This window comes from Oryx dammah, unplaced genomic scaffold, assembly GCF_014754425.2.
Source record: "Oryx dammah isolate SB20612 unplaced genomic scaffold, SCBI_Odam_1.1 HiC_scaffold_20, whole genome shotgun sequence".
In the NCBI taxonomy this organism is placed as follows: Eukaryota; Metazoa; Chordata; class Mammalia; order Artiodactyla; family Bovidae; genus Oryx; species Oryx dammah.
In genome coordinates, this window is record NW_024070204.1 from 54,578,760 (window position 1) to 54,593,424 (window position 14,665).

Sequence of the window (14,665 nt, forward strand, 5' to 3'; positions counted from 1 at the left end):
GGTTGCTTTCCTTTAGGATTGACTGGTTTGATCTCCTTGCTGTCCAAGGGACTCTCAAGAGTCTACTCCAGCACCACAGTTCAAAGGCATCGGTTCTTCAGTGCTCAGCCATTTTCATTGTCCAGCTCTCACATCCATACCTGACTCCCAGAAATACCATTGCTTTGACTATACAGACCGTGGTGGGTAGAGTAGTGTCTCTGCCTTTTAATATGCTGTCGAGGTTGGTCATGGCTTTTCTTCCAATGAGCAAGCGTCTTTCAATTTCATGGCTTCAGTCACTGTCCATAGTGGTTTTGGAGCTCAAGAAAATGAAGGCTATCACTGTTTCCACTGTTTTCCCATCTATTGACCATGAAGTGATGGGACCAGTTGCCATGATCTTAGTTTTTTGAATGTTTAGTTTTAAGTTTTCACTCTTTCTCTTTCACCTTCATTAAGAGGCTCTTTAGTTCCTGTTTGCTTTCTGCCGTGAGGGTGGTGTCATCTGCATATCTGAGCTTATTGATATGTCTCCTGGCAATCTTTATTCCAGCTTGTGCTTCATCCAGTCCAGCATTACACATGATGTACTATGATGATGGAAGCTGAGAAGTCCCAGAGCTGCCCTGGTGTCTGCAAGCTGGAGGCCCAGGGAAGCTGGTGGTGTGATTCCTCTCCAAACCTGGATGCTGGAGAACGAGAGGAGCCAACAGCATCAGTCCCAGTCTGGGTCTGAAGGTCTGTGGACTGATGTGTGACCAGAGGCGTCTGGGTCTCCTTGGAGTAGGACACTACCTCCCTGGGCAGGAAATCCGCTTGAGTAAACTTCGACAGGCCTAGCTAATGCAGTCTTCTCGTGCTAATGGTCCCAAGTCTCCTGACTCTTGGCTTCCAGCTTCACTGGGAGTGATCACTGATTTCGAGGATACAGATGCATGTATTTAGATCAGAGGGGGCTCCAGACAGATTCCATACTTTGTAGCAGGGCTTCTGTCTCTCGCTGTTTGCAATCCAGGTCAGAGTCATCCTGTGGAGAAGGCGATGGCACCTCACTCCAGTACTCTTGCCTGGAAAATCCCATGGACAGAGGAGCCTGGTAGGCTGTGGTCCATGGGGTCGCGAAGAGTCGGACACGACTAAGTGACTCTCCTTTCACTTTTCACTTTCATGCATTGGAGAAGGAAATGGCAGCCCACTCCACTGTTCTTGCCTGGAGAATCCCAGGGACTTGGGATTCTCCCCCAGACGGGGGAGCCTGGTGGGCTGCCGTCTATGGGGTCACACAGAGTTGGACATGACTGAAGTGACTTAGCAGCAGCAGCAGCAGAGTCACCCTGAACTGGTTCTTTCTTCTGCTGCATATCAGCCTCTGTTTCTCTCTCCTCTTCCTTCATTTTCCAATCGTCCCCTAGCTGTGCTCAGAGCTGCTTTTTGTGCTGGACTTCAGCTTTTCACTCACTTTTGTTGGACATCTGTTTCCGAGTTCTCCACACCAAGTCCTTCCTCTCCTGGTCCTCTGAAGACAGACGCTCCTCACCAGTAAACCATGCACACAGGCACCTCCTCCCCACTTTTCTTCACCTTGTCCTTCAGCAGCACCACTTCCTGGCAGGTCCTGAGGAGACTGGGCTCCTGTCAGAGTGAATGGAACCCTACAACGTCCAAAAACTGAAGCCCTGGTAGGTCCTGAGGGGACCCAGCTCCCATTAGAGTGGACATGATAATCCCCCACCCCAACCCGTGTTCCAGAAGCCAAAGCAGGTTCTGGAGATGGGACTCCTGTCAGCTGTCAAGACATCATTTCTTAAAGTTTGCTTGCGGTGTAGAATCTGAGAACATGTCAATGAGTTTTTTTCTCTGTAACTCAAAATTGATTGGTCCATCTTGTACCTTGGATGGTTCTCTTATCCATACATGATTCTGTAGCATCATGCATGGATCATTTGAAAAATATTGGGTCACTAAGTTACACAGCTCTTCCAAATGTTGACATATATTGTTATACAATATTTTTAAAAACACTATTGTTTATGTCACTGTCCATCTCCTCAGAAAAATCTTTAAACATTTAAAATTTGTCAAGGTCATAGTAGTGGGTAGAAGTTTCCCAAAATTCCAATGTTTGCTTGAGAGGCCAATTTTCTTTCTTTCTTCTTTTTTTTTTGACTGCACCACACAGCATTCAGGATCTTAGTCCCCAGACCTAGGATGGAATCTGCGTCCTGTGCAGCGCAAGTGTGGAGTCTTAATCCCTGGACCCCGAGGGAAGTCCCTCAAATGTTTATTGTTAATAACAAATATTGTCAGTTTTCCTTGGCGTGACAGGCTCACTGGATTTGTTGCTGAGAAATGCCCACCAACCAGTTTCTCTCCCAGTCATTCTTTTAAGTAAAGGTGGTGTTCCTGAAGAAAGCAGCTAGTTCAGCTTGAAACTCAGTCATACACGTACTTTTCCTTGAGGCATCCTTAGGATAAAAGTGCTTCATGTGCCCTATTTTGATGCAAAGCTTATTAAAAAGATGGGTTGAGATGAATAAAATTGCTATTTTTAACTGATTCATCAAGGAGATTTTTAAGTGGAACTGACACTGTAAAAAAACCAAAACGGAGTGCATGCTGGTGAAGAATAAAAGGCCCACTAGTACAGTTTGGTGCCCCTGCCTTGGTTTGTGTTAAAATGCCATCAGTTTTACCCATCATTGCTTTTGCAAACATCAAAAATGATGAAAAAGGCAAATTATATCTTAGTATCATGAAAGGGGTTTCCCTGGTGGCTCAGTGGTAAAGAATCTGCCTGCGACGCAGCAGATTGCTTGCAATACAGCAGGTGTGGATTCAATCTATGGGTCAGGAAGATCCCCTGGAGGAGGGCATGGCAACCCACTTCAGTACTCTTGCCTGGGAAATCCTGTAGATAGAGGAATCTGGAGGGGTATGGTCCTTGGGGTCACACAAAGTCAGACGTGACTTAGCCACTAAACCACCATCACCAACACCATCATTATTATGAAAACAATGCCAAACTTATGGACCATCTGACAGGGCCTCAGGGACCCAGGCCGTGTGTCTGGACCACGCTTTGAGAACCCTCAGTTTAGAGTGTTTGCCCTCCCTCAAGCGATATGAAGAAGTCTTGTAATCATGGTTCTCTCTCAAGCATTTTAATGCTGAATACAGGGGAGGGACCGAGTTGTCAACACATCTAGAAAAATCAGGATCCTTCAGTGCTTAAGGACAACAGGCCTTGAGATGCTAGGTGTTCCCAAAGAGAGGATAGAAAAGATCTCCCAGAACCCGTGTCTCAGATAAAAGTGAAGGTTATTAGGGCCAGCCGATTTCTTGATTTCTCTGGGTCACTTTCTTTTTCTTCTTTCCTACTGTGGACAGTTATGATGATGTTCTACATGTGGGAAAGGGATTTTTGTCTTTCCTTTTTGTCTCCATTTCCTTCATATGAGCATGGTTCAGAATGACCTGTTTTTCATCACTAATTACTAGAGAAATGAAAATCAAAACTACAACGAGATACCACCTCACACTGGTCAGAACTGCTATCATCAAAATATCCAGAAACAATAAATGCTGGAGAGGGTATGGAGAGAAGGGAAGCCTCCTACACCGTCGGTGGGAATGTAAATTGGTACAGCCACTATGGAGGACAGCATAGAGGTTCCTTAATTGGCTATACCCCAATACAAAAGAAAAACTTCAAAAAAAATGAATAACCTATTTTTGAGTTATGAGTGAGACTTCTTATCTGAGAACCATGACATCAAGAAAATCTCCAAACTTCTTGTCTTTTTTTTTGGTTTTCTAGTTCCCAAAGGATCAGAATGTTTCAAGGAGGATTCTGACACTGGCTAAAATAATTAAAAATGTACATCAGTCTATTCAGCTTCTGAAGATTCGTGTCAGAGTTCAGAGGAAGGAGCATCCCTGGAGACTGGGGTAATATCTGGAGGAGGTGACCTTATGATAAATGAAGGAAGAGTGGATGGGGAGGGTATAGCCTGGATATGAGAATAGTTGGAGGGGAGGTGGCCTTGCTCAGAAACTTTATCTACTGACTCTGTAGCCAGTGTTAGGCTCACGAGGAATTGTTAACCATCACATTGTCTTCACAAGGTCTTGTGTTTAGGACAGCTGGGTCCTGATGCTTCTGAGGTTATAGAAAAGGAAGAGAAAGGGTTCTGCCACGTAGCAGATGCTGAGGTCCCTTACCTCCCTTCCAAGATTTCTATACCAGCTCTGACACTTACCAGGTCTGTGGCCCTGGGTAACTTTCTCAACGTGCTGCGTGCATGCTCAGTTGTTGCAGTTGTGCCTGACTCTCTTTAACTCCATGGACTAATATAGCCCACCAGGCTCCTCTGTCCCTGGGATTCTCCAGGTAACAATACTGGAGTGGGTTGTCATGCCCTCCTCAGGGGATCTTCACCCAGGGATCAAACCTTCATCTCCTGCATTACAGGTGGATTCTTAACCACTGAGCTACTGGGGAAGCCCTTTTATACCACAGTTTTGTCTATAAAATGGGAGTTATGCTGGCTTTTCAAGGTGATGAGGACTAAATGGGTTAGTTCTCATGGAAAGTGCATGTTTAGAAACAATACTGGCACAGAGTAAGTGATCAAAAAAATATAAACTCATTAATTTCACTTCATTGAATCTTCTCTTAATCCAAAGAGATAGAAGTGATTACCTCTTTTAAGGCATGATTTCACAAAGATAAAATCATGAATCTCTGCAAATATGAAAGGAATATACATCAAAGATCTTATTTAGCTCATTAATTAATGAAAGGGTCATCAAGATGTTAAAATTATTAGTTCAGAGGGCATTTGAGAAGCCAAGTATTCTGTAGATAATGCTAGGATAAGATGCAAAATTGAGTGCTGTCCACCAGAGCCCAAACTCATAATCTTTGTGGTTACATCTTACACGGGATAGAAATTATCTGCTTCCCTTAGGGGAGGGAAAAGTTTTTCTTGACATTCTTCTGAGACACTCTAGTCCCTGGCTGGTTCTGAAAAATTAAACTGACAACGACAGTTTGCAGGGGAAAAGCATACATATTTAACTAAATTTTTACGTGCACAGGGGATTCCTCACAAGAGGATGCAGACCCAAAAAAGTGACCAGAACAGGAAGATTTTATTTAAGTTTATTTGTTTTTAATTGGAGGATAATTGCTTCACAATAGTGTGTTGGTTTCTGCCATACCTCAACATGAATTAGCCATCGGTATACACATGTCCCTTCCCTCTTGAACCCGTCTCCCACCCCATCCCACCCCTCTGGGTTGTCACAGAGCAACGGTTTGAGTTCCCTGCATCATACAGCAAATTCCCACTGGCTATTTTACACATTGGTAATGTAAACGTTTCCCTCCTCCTCTCTCAATTGGTCCCACCCTCTCCTTCCCCCACTGTGTCCACAAGTCTGCAGAACAGGAAGTTTTTATATACATTTTAGACAAAGAAACAATAAATCTGTGAAGAATTGACAAGGCTGTGGAATGTGGGCAAGAGGCAGTAATGGTGAAGAAGTAACTAGGAAGGTAAGAGTGGGTTCAACAATGTTTGTACAGATTTTTCGGCCTCTAACTTTGCCTCTAGTGATAAGAATGGCTTCCTTCCTCCTGGTTCAGGAAGGTACCTTCACATGGGAGTTTTATGACCTGTTTAAGTGAGGAAAGGGAAGTTCAGAGTGAACTTCCTGTTTCTGCTGTTTTCTCAGACTCGTTGAACTTGAGATATTCATTATGCTAAGGTGCCATATTTTGGGGCAGTGTATGCTGAACCCCATCAGTTCCTACTGGACAAAAGTTTTCCGGTTAAAGTCTGCTCCTTCAGAGTAGAAAAATACCCTCAACAATGGTAAGGCCAACACAGAACTGTGCTGGAAGTACACCCATAATCCCCTTTGCCTATTTAGAAATTTTGGGTAAATTTTCTAATAACTCCAAGCCATGAATAGGGAAATCATATCTCAAAGAGGCTAAATAACTTATGTACAGTTATACAGCTAGAAATGGCAGAGCAAGAGTTCAAATATACATTGTCCATGTTCTTTTCATTACTTCTGTTTGTTACCTCCCCTCAAACACCATTCTTTCTTGAAGCAGATGGCTAGAGTGCTCTATATAAGGAATTCCTGGTCTTCTCTGAAGTGAGTGGGAGCAGGGAAGAGTTAAAAAAGGAACAAAAGTTCAGAATTCCCAGGACACACAGAGAGGACAATTTGTCCACCATTAGCAAAAGTATATTTCCTGTCTTCTCCTCTACTTTTTGAAATTACCATTAAATGAGAAGCATTTAAGGGTACCATGTAGGTCCAGGTATATATAAAATCATTTATAGGCTCTGATGTTACTCTGGATTGGAAGTAAATAAATTTGATACTAATTTTAAAATTCAATATAAATTCTTCTTAAATTCAATCTACTCCAGTATTCTTAACTAGGAAATCCCACAGACAGAGAAGCCTGGCAGGCTACTGTCCTTAGGTCACAAAGAGTTGGACACAAATGAGCAACTGAGCACTCACACTCTAACACAATTACTTTCAAATGGGAGTGAAAAAATTTTAATTTTATGTAGAAATGAAAGATTTTCATAAGTACCCCTTTCGTGGGTTGTTATTGCAAGAATAAAATGTAACTCCTTAAGATAAGTTTGAAGTGGAGGCAGCTGGTGGCTTCATATTCCCTTTAAACTTTGTGAAAATCTGTCAAAACATGATATAAGGCAAAGATGCATGATGTAGTTGAACCAGAGTAGGTTTATTTATAAACAGAAACTTGAGCCAAATGCAGCAGTAAACTATAGAACAAATTACATTTATTGGTTTTTTAAAATAAGGAAAAACAGGCAGAATTTAAAAAAAAATCTAATGAGCCAGTGTAAACTAGATTTGAATAGTCATGGGGTGGAAAACTTGCCATCTTAGTAATTGGCATCAGAAAATATCTTAGGGAGGGTGTCGTCTTAGGAAAACCTTTGTAAGTGGCTTGGTGGCTCAGATGGTAAAGCGTCTGCCTACAATGTGGGAGACCCAGGTTCAGTCCCTGGGTTGGGAAGATCTCCTAGAGAAGGAAATGGCAACCCACTCCAGTGTTTTTGCCTGGAGGATCTCATGGACAGAGAAGCATGTTAGGCTACAGTCCATGAGATTGCAAAAAGTCGGACACGACTGAGCGACTTCACTTCACTTCACTAAGGAAGGTTTGCCTGGAGACATGGACCAGAAGAAGTAGGACCTTCACAGGACACCCAGCTTGGTATTGGTGTGCAGGGAGGCTTGGAGCGTGTGGAAGAGGTGAACCCTGAGGTCTTCCCAGTGGAGAAGTGAGCAAGCCTTTTTAAGAACAAGGATTTTTAGTATTCACTTTAAAATCCTGTCTTAGCTTCACCACATTGCTAACACTTCTAAACTCCTGCAACCTCAGGGTACATGTGCTTAAGATAGGGGAGTGGCATTTGGGTTTTATTTTGGTTTGGTGGAGGCAATGTCAAAGTTGCTGGAGAATTCAAGAGAAAATGATTAATTTCCAAGAAAACAGCCATGAAAATGATTCATAAGAGGTGGCGAATCCGAAGGGAACAGAACTTGAGGGCTGGTAGTGACCTGCTAGCAGCCCTCTGGTAGGGGGTGGTGTGGGAGAGGAGACCTGGATAGGTGTTTTAAATACCAAAGGACAGGATAATGTCTCTGGCATGTGAATTATACAGTGCATAAAACAAAGCCAGACTATTAGAATATTCTCTGGACCAAAACCCCAAGTTCTTGATTTCCCTCACCTGCAGCGCATCAAGGATTGGGCTAATGGAGGTTAGAAAGCCTCAGCCCTGACCAGAGTGGGCTGCAATCAAGGGTTGTTCCTTGTATTTGATGCTGTAAAGGATGGTCCTGTGGGCTAATGTTTACAGCTGGTGTGGCTCCAGGCTTCTCTTCCTGGTGGTAGGTAACAAGGAACGCCTGGGGCCTGTTCTAAATGCAAGAGAAGACGCTTCTAGCCCCGTGAGCCCGCAGGCTGAGGGAGGGAGTGGCCGTAACTGGAGACAGGAGTTGGTGGTGACTCAACAACCCCCCAGGCTTCCACCCACAACCTCTGAAGGAATCCGGGAGAAAGCCCAGGATCACAGTGTGAGTTCCACTGGATCAAGGTCTCACCTTCCTTCAACCAGCCTCTAATCTGGTTGCAAAGTCAGCTTGCTTCCACTCAAATGAAATTCTTTTTCTGACTCTCAACATGAACTGCTCTTTTCTCTCCTCTGAGAACTGTGGTTGTAAACCTGTGATTACCTTGCAGGAGCAACCTCCCTGCAGTTTGTAAGGGTGGTTTCTCAGCAGAGGTGGCGTTTTTTAACGTGGTTATGCCATAATGGGAAGTGAGGTGTTTTACAAGGAACTTCTTAGTAAAGTTGGACGTGAATGATTTCCTACAGTCTCCACAGTGCCACCTCTCCTGAACGTCTTCATCCTGGACAGATTCCAGCGCCTTCTTAGTTGTGGCCCCGGTGCCCAGAGAGATGGAAGGAGAGCCACACACACCACCAGGGCTCTGGGGGCTGCTCCGTAATTCCCGGGAGATACGGGCCACAGGAGCTGCTTCACGGCCACAGTTCCCTGAGCCAGAGGACCACCCTCATGTTCCTGAAAGAAATCAAGGTTAGTATTTCTGAAATTTGCACCCCAGGTGTTATGCCCAAGTCGCGAAATCTCCCAGTGACCACCCAGGAGCCGGTATTCAATGCAAAAACAAGAGTTTTTATTACCAAGCTCGAGCTCCCACCGTTACCGACGCAGTGGCTAAGGAGAGGAGCCCCGAGTTTTGGGTTACACTGCTTTTATAGGGAATATTCAGGTAAAAGGGTAAAAGGGGGTGTTCAGGCTGAAGGACGACTGATTGGTTACCTTCTTCTATAGGGTTGTGTGTGGATTCCTGATTGGTTTTTACTTTCAAGGTAACTCACAAGTTCCTGAACGTAAAGTTAGGAGGTTTAACCTAAGGGCCGATTGGCTCGTGAGCAGTGGGGCAAGGTTGGGTAATATCCAAAGTCTAAGTCTGTTTGCCTGGAACCTTTACAAAATGGAGTTCTTTTACAAGATGGAGTAGCTTAGGCTCTCCACAGGGACTCATGAACACCCCACTGAGCCCCAAACTTCCCTTTACTTAGCTTCTGATTCTTTCCAGGCTTGGGGCCTGGCCTCCTCAGGCAGCAGAAATGCCCCGTCAGCTCCTCTGTCTGCAGCATGAAAGGTGCGTCTTCCTCCCGCCTTGGCCTTGCTCCTCGCCGCCTCCCTTGGAAGCGGGTCCAGCTGAGCTTTAACGATTGGGTTGAACCAGCTCCTTCCTGTTCGTTCTTCACCCTGTGTCAGGCCAGCGCCGTCTCTTAAACCAGGGAGCGCTCCGTCCTTCTCTCTTTCCTTCGGGAGTTTGTGTTAGGGGGTCAGGGCTGCCATAGCAGTGTGCTGCAGTGGCTCAGACAACAGGGTTTATTTTCTCACATTTCCGGTGGCCAGAGTCTGAGGCCTGGTGTCAGCAGGGCCCAGCTTCCTCTGGAGGCGCCAGGAAGGACCCCTCTAGGCCCCCCTCGCTTCTGGTAGCTCTTCTGCATATGGCAGCATAACTCCAGTCTTTGTGTGATGTTCTCTTGTATGTCTCTGTGGCCAGAATTCTCCGTTTTATGAGAACACTGGTCTTATTGCAGCAGGGGTTCACCCTATTCCAGTAAGATCTCATCATAACTGATGACATCTGCAATGACCCATTTCCAAAGAAGGTTATGTTTTGAGGTCTTGGCTGTTAGGGCTTCAGCATATGAATTTGAGGGGAACACAGGCCAGCCTATAACAGACCTCTATAGACATTTTTTTCCTGACATACCCTTTCCAGGTCCGTATGGGGTCCCCAGTAGTTAGAGATATGTGATAAGTCAGTTAATTCTGGGAGCACCTAAAGTATGTTTTTCTGAACAGATCTGGCTCACTCCTGTCTCTGAGCAGGCTGCTTTCTTTCAGAGGCATCAATTGTTAGAGCAACGTTGAACCCAGGCCTGGCTGATGACTCTTCTTCATCAGGGTGTCTCCTTACTGGGCAGGGCGAGAGGGGCTGAAGCCCTAAGAACCAAACCTGAGTGTGTGTTTCCTCATAGCACAGGCCTGACTTGTTATTTTGAAATATTCCTGTAACCCTGGAGGTTTTCCATAGTACCCCTGGGTATTACCATTCTTCTTGCTGCTGTAACAAATTACTTTGTACCCAATAGCTTGAAACAGTAGACACTTGTTCTCTCATAGCTGGTTCAGAAACCCCAGTCAGTCTCACTGGACTAGAGTGAGGGGATGGGCAGGGCTGGGTCCTTCTCTCTGCCCTGGGAAAAATCCATGTCTTTGACATGGAATGGCATTCCTGAGCTCACCACCCCTTCCTCACATCATTCTAATCTCTTTTTATTGTGATAGCTCCTACTTCAGCATCAAATCTCCCTTTGCTTCCCTCTTATGAGGACCCTTGATTATGTTTGGGGTGTACCACATGATGCAGGAGATTTTCCCCATCTCAGAATCCTTAATTTAATCTCACCTGTTTAATCCCTTTTGTCCCATTTGTTATCTTCACAGGTTCTGGGTGTGGACAGCTTTAGGGTAGTCATTCATGCTATCTTGCCATGTTTAAACACAGGCACAGTGATGCTTCTCTTTTGAATTTGCCTGACTTGGCTTCTAAGAGCCTCACTGTCTTCTTAAGGAAACTCCTTTCTCCCTCCAACTTCATTTCCATGTCCTCTTTAACTGGGGCTTTTGCTCCCCAACCTGTTCTATTCAGACTACAGAATCCTAGTTCCTTGAATCTGTGGGCAAATCTGATGCCCCAGAGATGGGTTAGGCTTGGTAGAAGCCACTTAGAGTTTCTTTTATAATGTAACTGTTATGACAGTTAGAAGTCCAGCAAAAGGGAAAAAAATACTCATTAGTTTGCTGACTAGTGTTCAGTTCCCCCAGACTTCTCAGTAGAGATTTGCTAGTGCTTACCTGGCCTTCGTAGCCTTCCGTTCTGACTGGGGAAGAGCCTGCTATGTGTGGGCTGATGGAAGGACCACTAGGTGTGGCAGAGGAGCGGACCGGAGGCTAGTGAATTGTTCAGGCAGTAGTTTTGACATTAGAAACGTAGCATTGTGATGGCACCACTCTGTCTGTTTGTCCAGGGGCACTTAGTTGGCTGGGTATAGACGACCAGAAGGTGAGCAGCAGCACTGATCTGGGTATGGTTGTGCCTGGGTATGGGTGGGGCAGAAGGACGGAGGAAAAGAACAATGATGTGAGCTGGGAACAGTCCTACCCTGGCTCGGGAGAAAACTTTATTTAATGGACGTATTTGGATGCATGATATTAAGTGCTTTATGTTTGAGTCTTACAGAACTTTCTTGACAGAGTTTTTATCCTTATTTTAGACAGGGAGAAAGCAGGGTGCAGGGAAGTTGAATAATTTGCCCAAGGCTACAGAGCTTGTAAGTAGCAGTTCTGTGCAATGTCAGACTCCAGTGTCAGGAACTCTACTCCTCACCCTCTCACTGTGCTGTGAGGTCAGGGCTTAGGACAGAGGGCTGGGAAGGAAGGGGGTGTCTCTGGGGACTATGTTTTTATAAAGTCAGGAGAATGGAAGGACCAGAAGCTTGGGGAGTGGAGGTAACGGGGTGGAGTAAGCATTTCGTTTGAGACTTGGAGGAGGTCAGGGTTATGACAAAATCTAGAAGGTAGTTGTGGATGTGGGTGGCCGAAACTGAAATAAATTGACGGTCACTGAAATTCGGAGTCAGCAAATTCTGAGGCCAGATGTTGGCTAGGACGTTACACAGCCCTGGGATTATCCAGAATGACAGAACTGGAGATGGAGGGGAGGGGAGCCAGATGCCACGGTCTGACCAATGGGGAGAAGTGACTGGGAGGTCAGGTGACGGGGAGAAGATGGCATGAATTTCAGAGAAAGGCGTTTTGTAAGTATATTCAGGAATGTCATTGATGAACAGGAGAAATGCAGTACCACCAACTGATTGTGAAGTTACACGGAGCGTAGGAGAGGGAGCAGTCTCTCAGGAGGCTACAGTGAAACGAAAGTTTTAGTTTTAATTAATTTAAATGTAAATTTAAAACCTGATACTGATTCACTTATTGGAAAACTTTTGGGTCCGTTTGAATCCACTTTTCCATTGTAAATTTTGTGAAACCCAAATACAGACCAAATACCTCCAATGAAAATATAAGCATTCAAATGGAAATGTGTTATAAAATACATTCTGAAGAGTTAATAAATGTAAAATATCTAGTTTTATTACCTTGATGACATTGTTGATATTTGGATATATTGGGCTAAATTGAAGTTAATCTCACCCCCTTCTTTTTCTTTTTAATGTGGCTATGGAACATTTGAACCTACAGATTATGGCTCACATTGTATTTTGGGGAGGCAGGCTGTTAGGACAAAGAAGACACGGACAGGAAATGCCTATCTTGAGGTCTGAAATGGAGCTCTCATCTCATCAAGAGGAATGAGAGCAGACACACGATTCTGAGGGGGACTATGATGGCAGTGTTTCAAGCTCAGTGGAGCCAAGATGTGATGGCCGGTGTGTGGCTGGAGTCAGAAAAGGTTATGGGAATTTTCTTTATGGGAAGCATTCACATGTACTATTTACCCATTTTCTAAGTAGAGACGTGTTTTAGAAAACCACTTGAAAGGAAAATAAAGAAATGACTTAGGGATTTTGAGAAAGGAAGCCTCCAACTCATGAAGTGGGAGGAAGGAGAGGGTTTCAGGTGTGTACAGGTAGGTCCAAGTCCTTTGTATCAATCTTGGAAGAGGAAAAGCTTTGAGGGACAGATGATGCTATCCAAGGTTAGAGAGAGTCTTTAGTGAGCCAGATAGTTACACCACTTGTGCAAACCTAGGCTATTTGGGATAAGAGTTAGAATTATCTCTTTAGCTCTAGAAAAGTTTTGCTAAGAATGGGAAGAGATTCTTGGACTTCTGCGAAGTGAAATGGTTCTTGCCATGGATAGTCTATACAGATAGCACAGATCTCAACTTTCATAAACAATATTTCCCTTTGGATGGATAGCAGTGTTGATAAGACCTGTCATCACATAACTAACGTGATAAAGACTTGTCCATCTTCTTCCCTCCCTATGCCCAGGGAGAGGCTGTCAGGAGGCAGTGACAGTCCCTGAAAGCTCAAAGTTGGCTTACTTTTGGATTGTCATTTTCAAGAGATGAATACAAGGATAATCCGGGGTAAACTGGTGTTTTCCTTTAGGACTTAACTTTTTTGCTTTGGCCTTAACTTCCTTGCTCTCTTCTCCAAGTCAACCTTTATTCTTCCCCAAGGAATGCTCTTAGGTATAGAAACCAGATAATCTGATTTACATAGCTATGCTAATTGTCAGGGTCTCCTAATAGCATGTAAGACTCTCCCTACCTCCTGCTTTTTAAGTCTTCAGGAACTCAGCAAGGGGCTCAAAATAGAGTGTCCCTTGTCTGTGGTGATCGGGGTCAGGGAGGATGTTCTGGTCAGGCCATCTGTTAGCCATGCTCATCAAGTCAGAACACCATGGGAATCCCTCCCCAACCGCTCCTTCAGATTCAAATGCCCCCTGGGATAGAGTGAAGGACAGTGAAGCCTGGCGTGCTGCAGTCCATGGCGTCACAAGGAGTCAGACACGACTTAGCAACTGAACAACATCATCAGGATAAGGGCTGTGAGGTCTGAGTCCGTACTTCTTCCAGCCATGAATTTTTGTGGGTGAGTCAGCAGCTCCTGGCTGCCCCTTCTTTGGCACTTCATTATTTGGAATGAAGGAAGATAGCCACCGGAGAGATACCTGGCTCACTCTGCTTTGAGATAAGACCAGCTGGCAATGGCTGGGATTCAATCAAAGCTTAGCCTCTACATTATTAGTCTTTCTCCTTAGTACATTTTTAGGCCATGAGTGAATTTCCCTTTATAGTCAAACAAAGCTGAGAAAGCAGAATGGTTTCTAAAGCTCTGTTGGGCATACGTTGATTTTTGTTTTGCAGCCCTTCAGTGTATAGTAAAGTGAGTCATCCAAACAAGTAGAGGTACAAGTAGAGGGTGGCAGCAAGAGGACTGTTTGTGTCTACAAAGAAGCTTGGGAACCTGCCTGAGATAAACCTCCACAGGGAAAAGGAGCAGAAACTAACCACTGGGCTGGCAGACTGGAGGTGCAGCTATCATGCAAAACTGACTCTGGCATGTAAATACTCATTCTGTATTTCTGTGCCCTGTGTCCAGACACAGCGAAGAGGTCTGAGGAAGCTTTGCTGTTCTTCCGGTTAGTCTTTGATTTCCGAGGCGTTTGTCTGGATGGTTTCAAAGGAGGTGATCCTGTTATAAAAATTCTCCTAAAGAGGAGACTCTGTGGCTTCCCCTGTTAGTCCTCTTTCAGCCTGTCTGAGAGCTACGGGAACACCTTGCCTGAATTCTGCATGTGCTATTTTCTAGCTGTTTCCTCCTGCTTTGGCTTCAGTGATGAACAGACAGTTAGGCGGTAAACACAACACACAACAGAGTGTGGCCGGTGCTGGTATCTTACATAAACTTTTGGCCTTTCATATTAGTTCCCAGGCTTTTTGTTTAGCTGGGCAGGTAGCAGGTTGGAC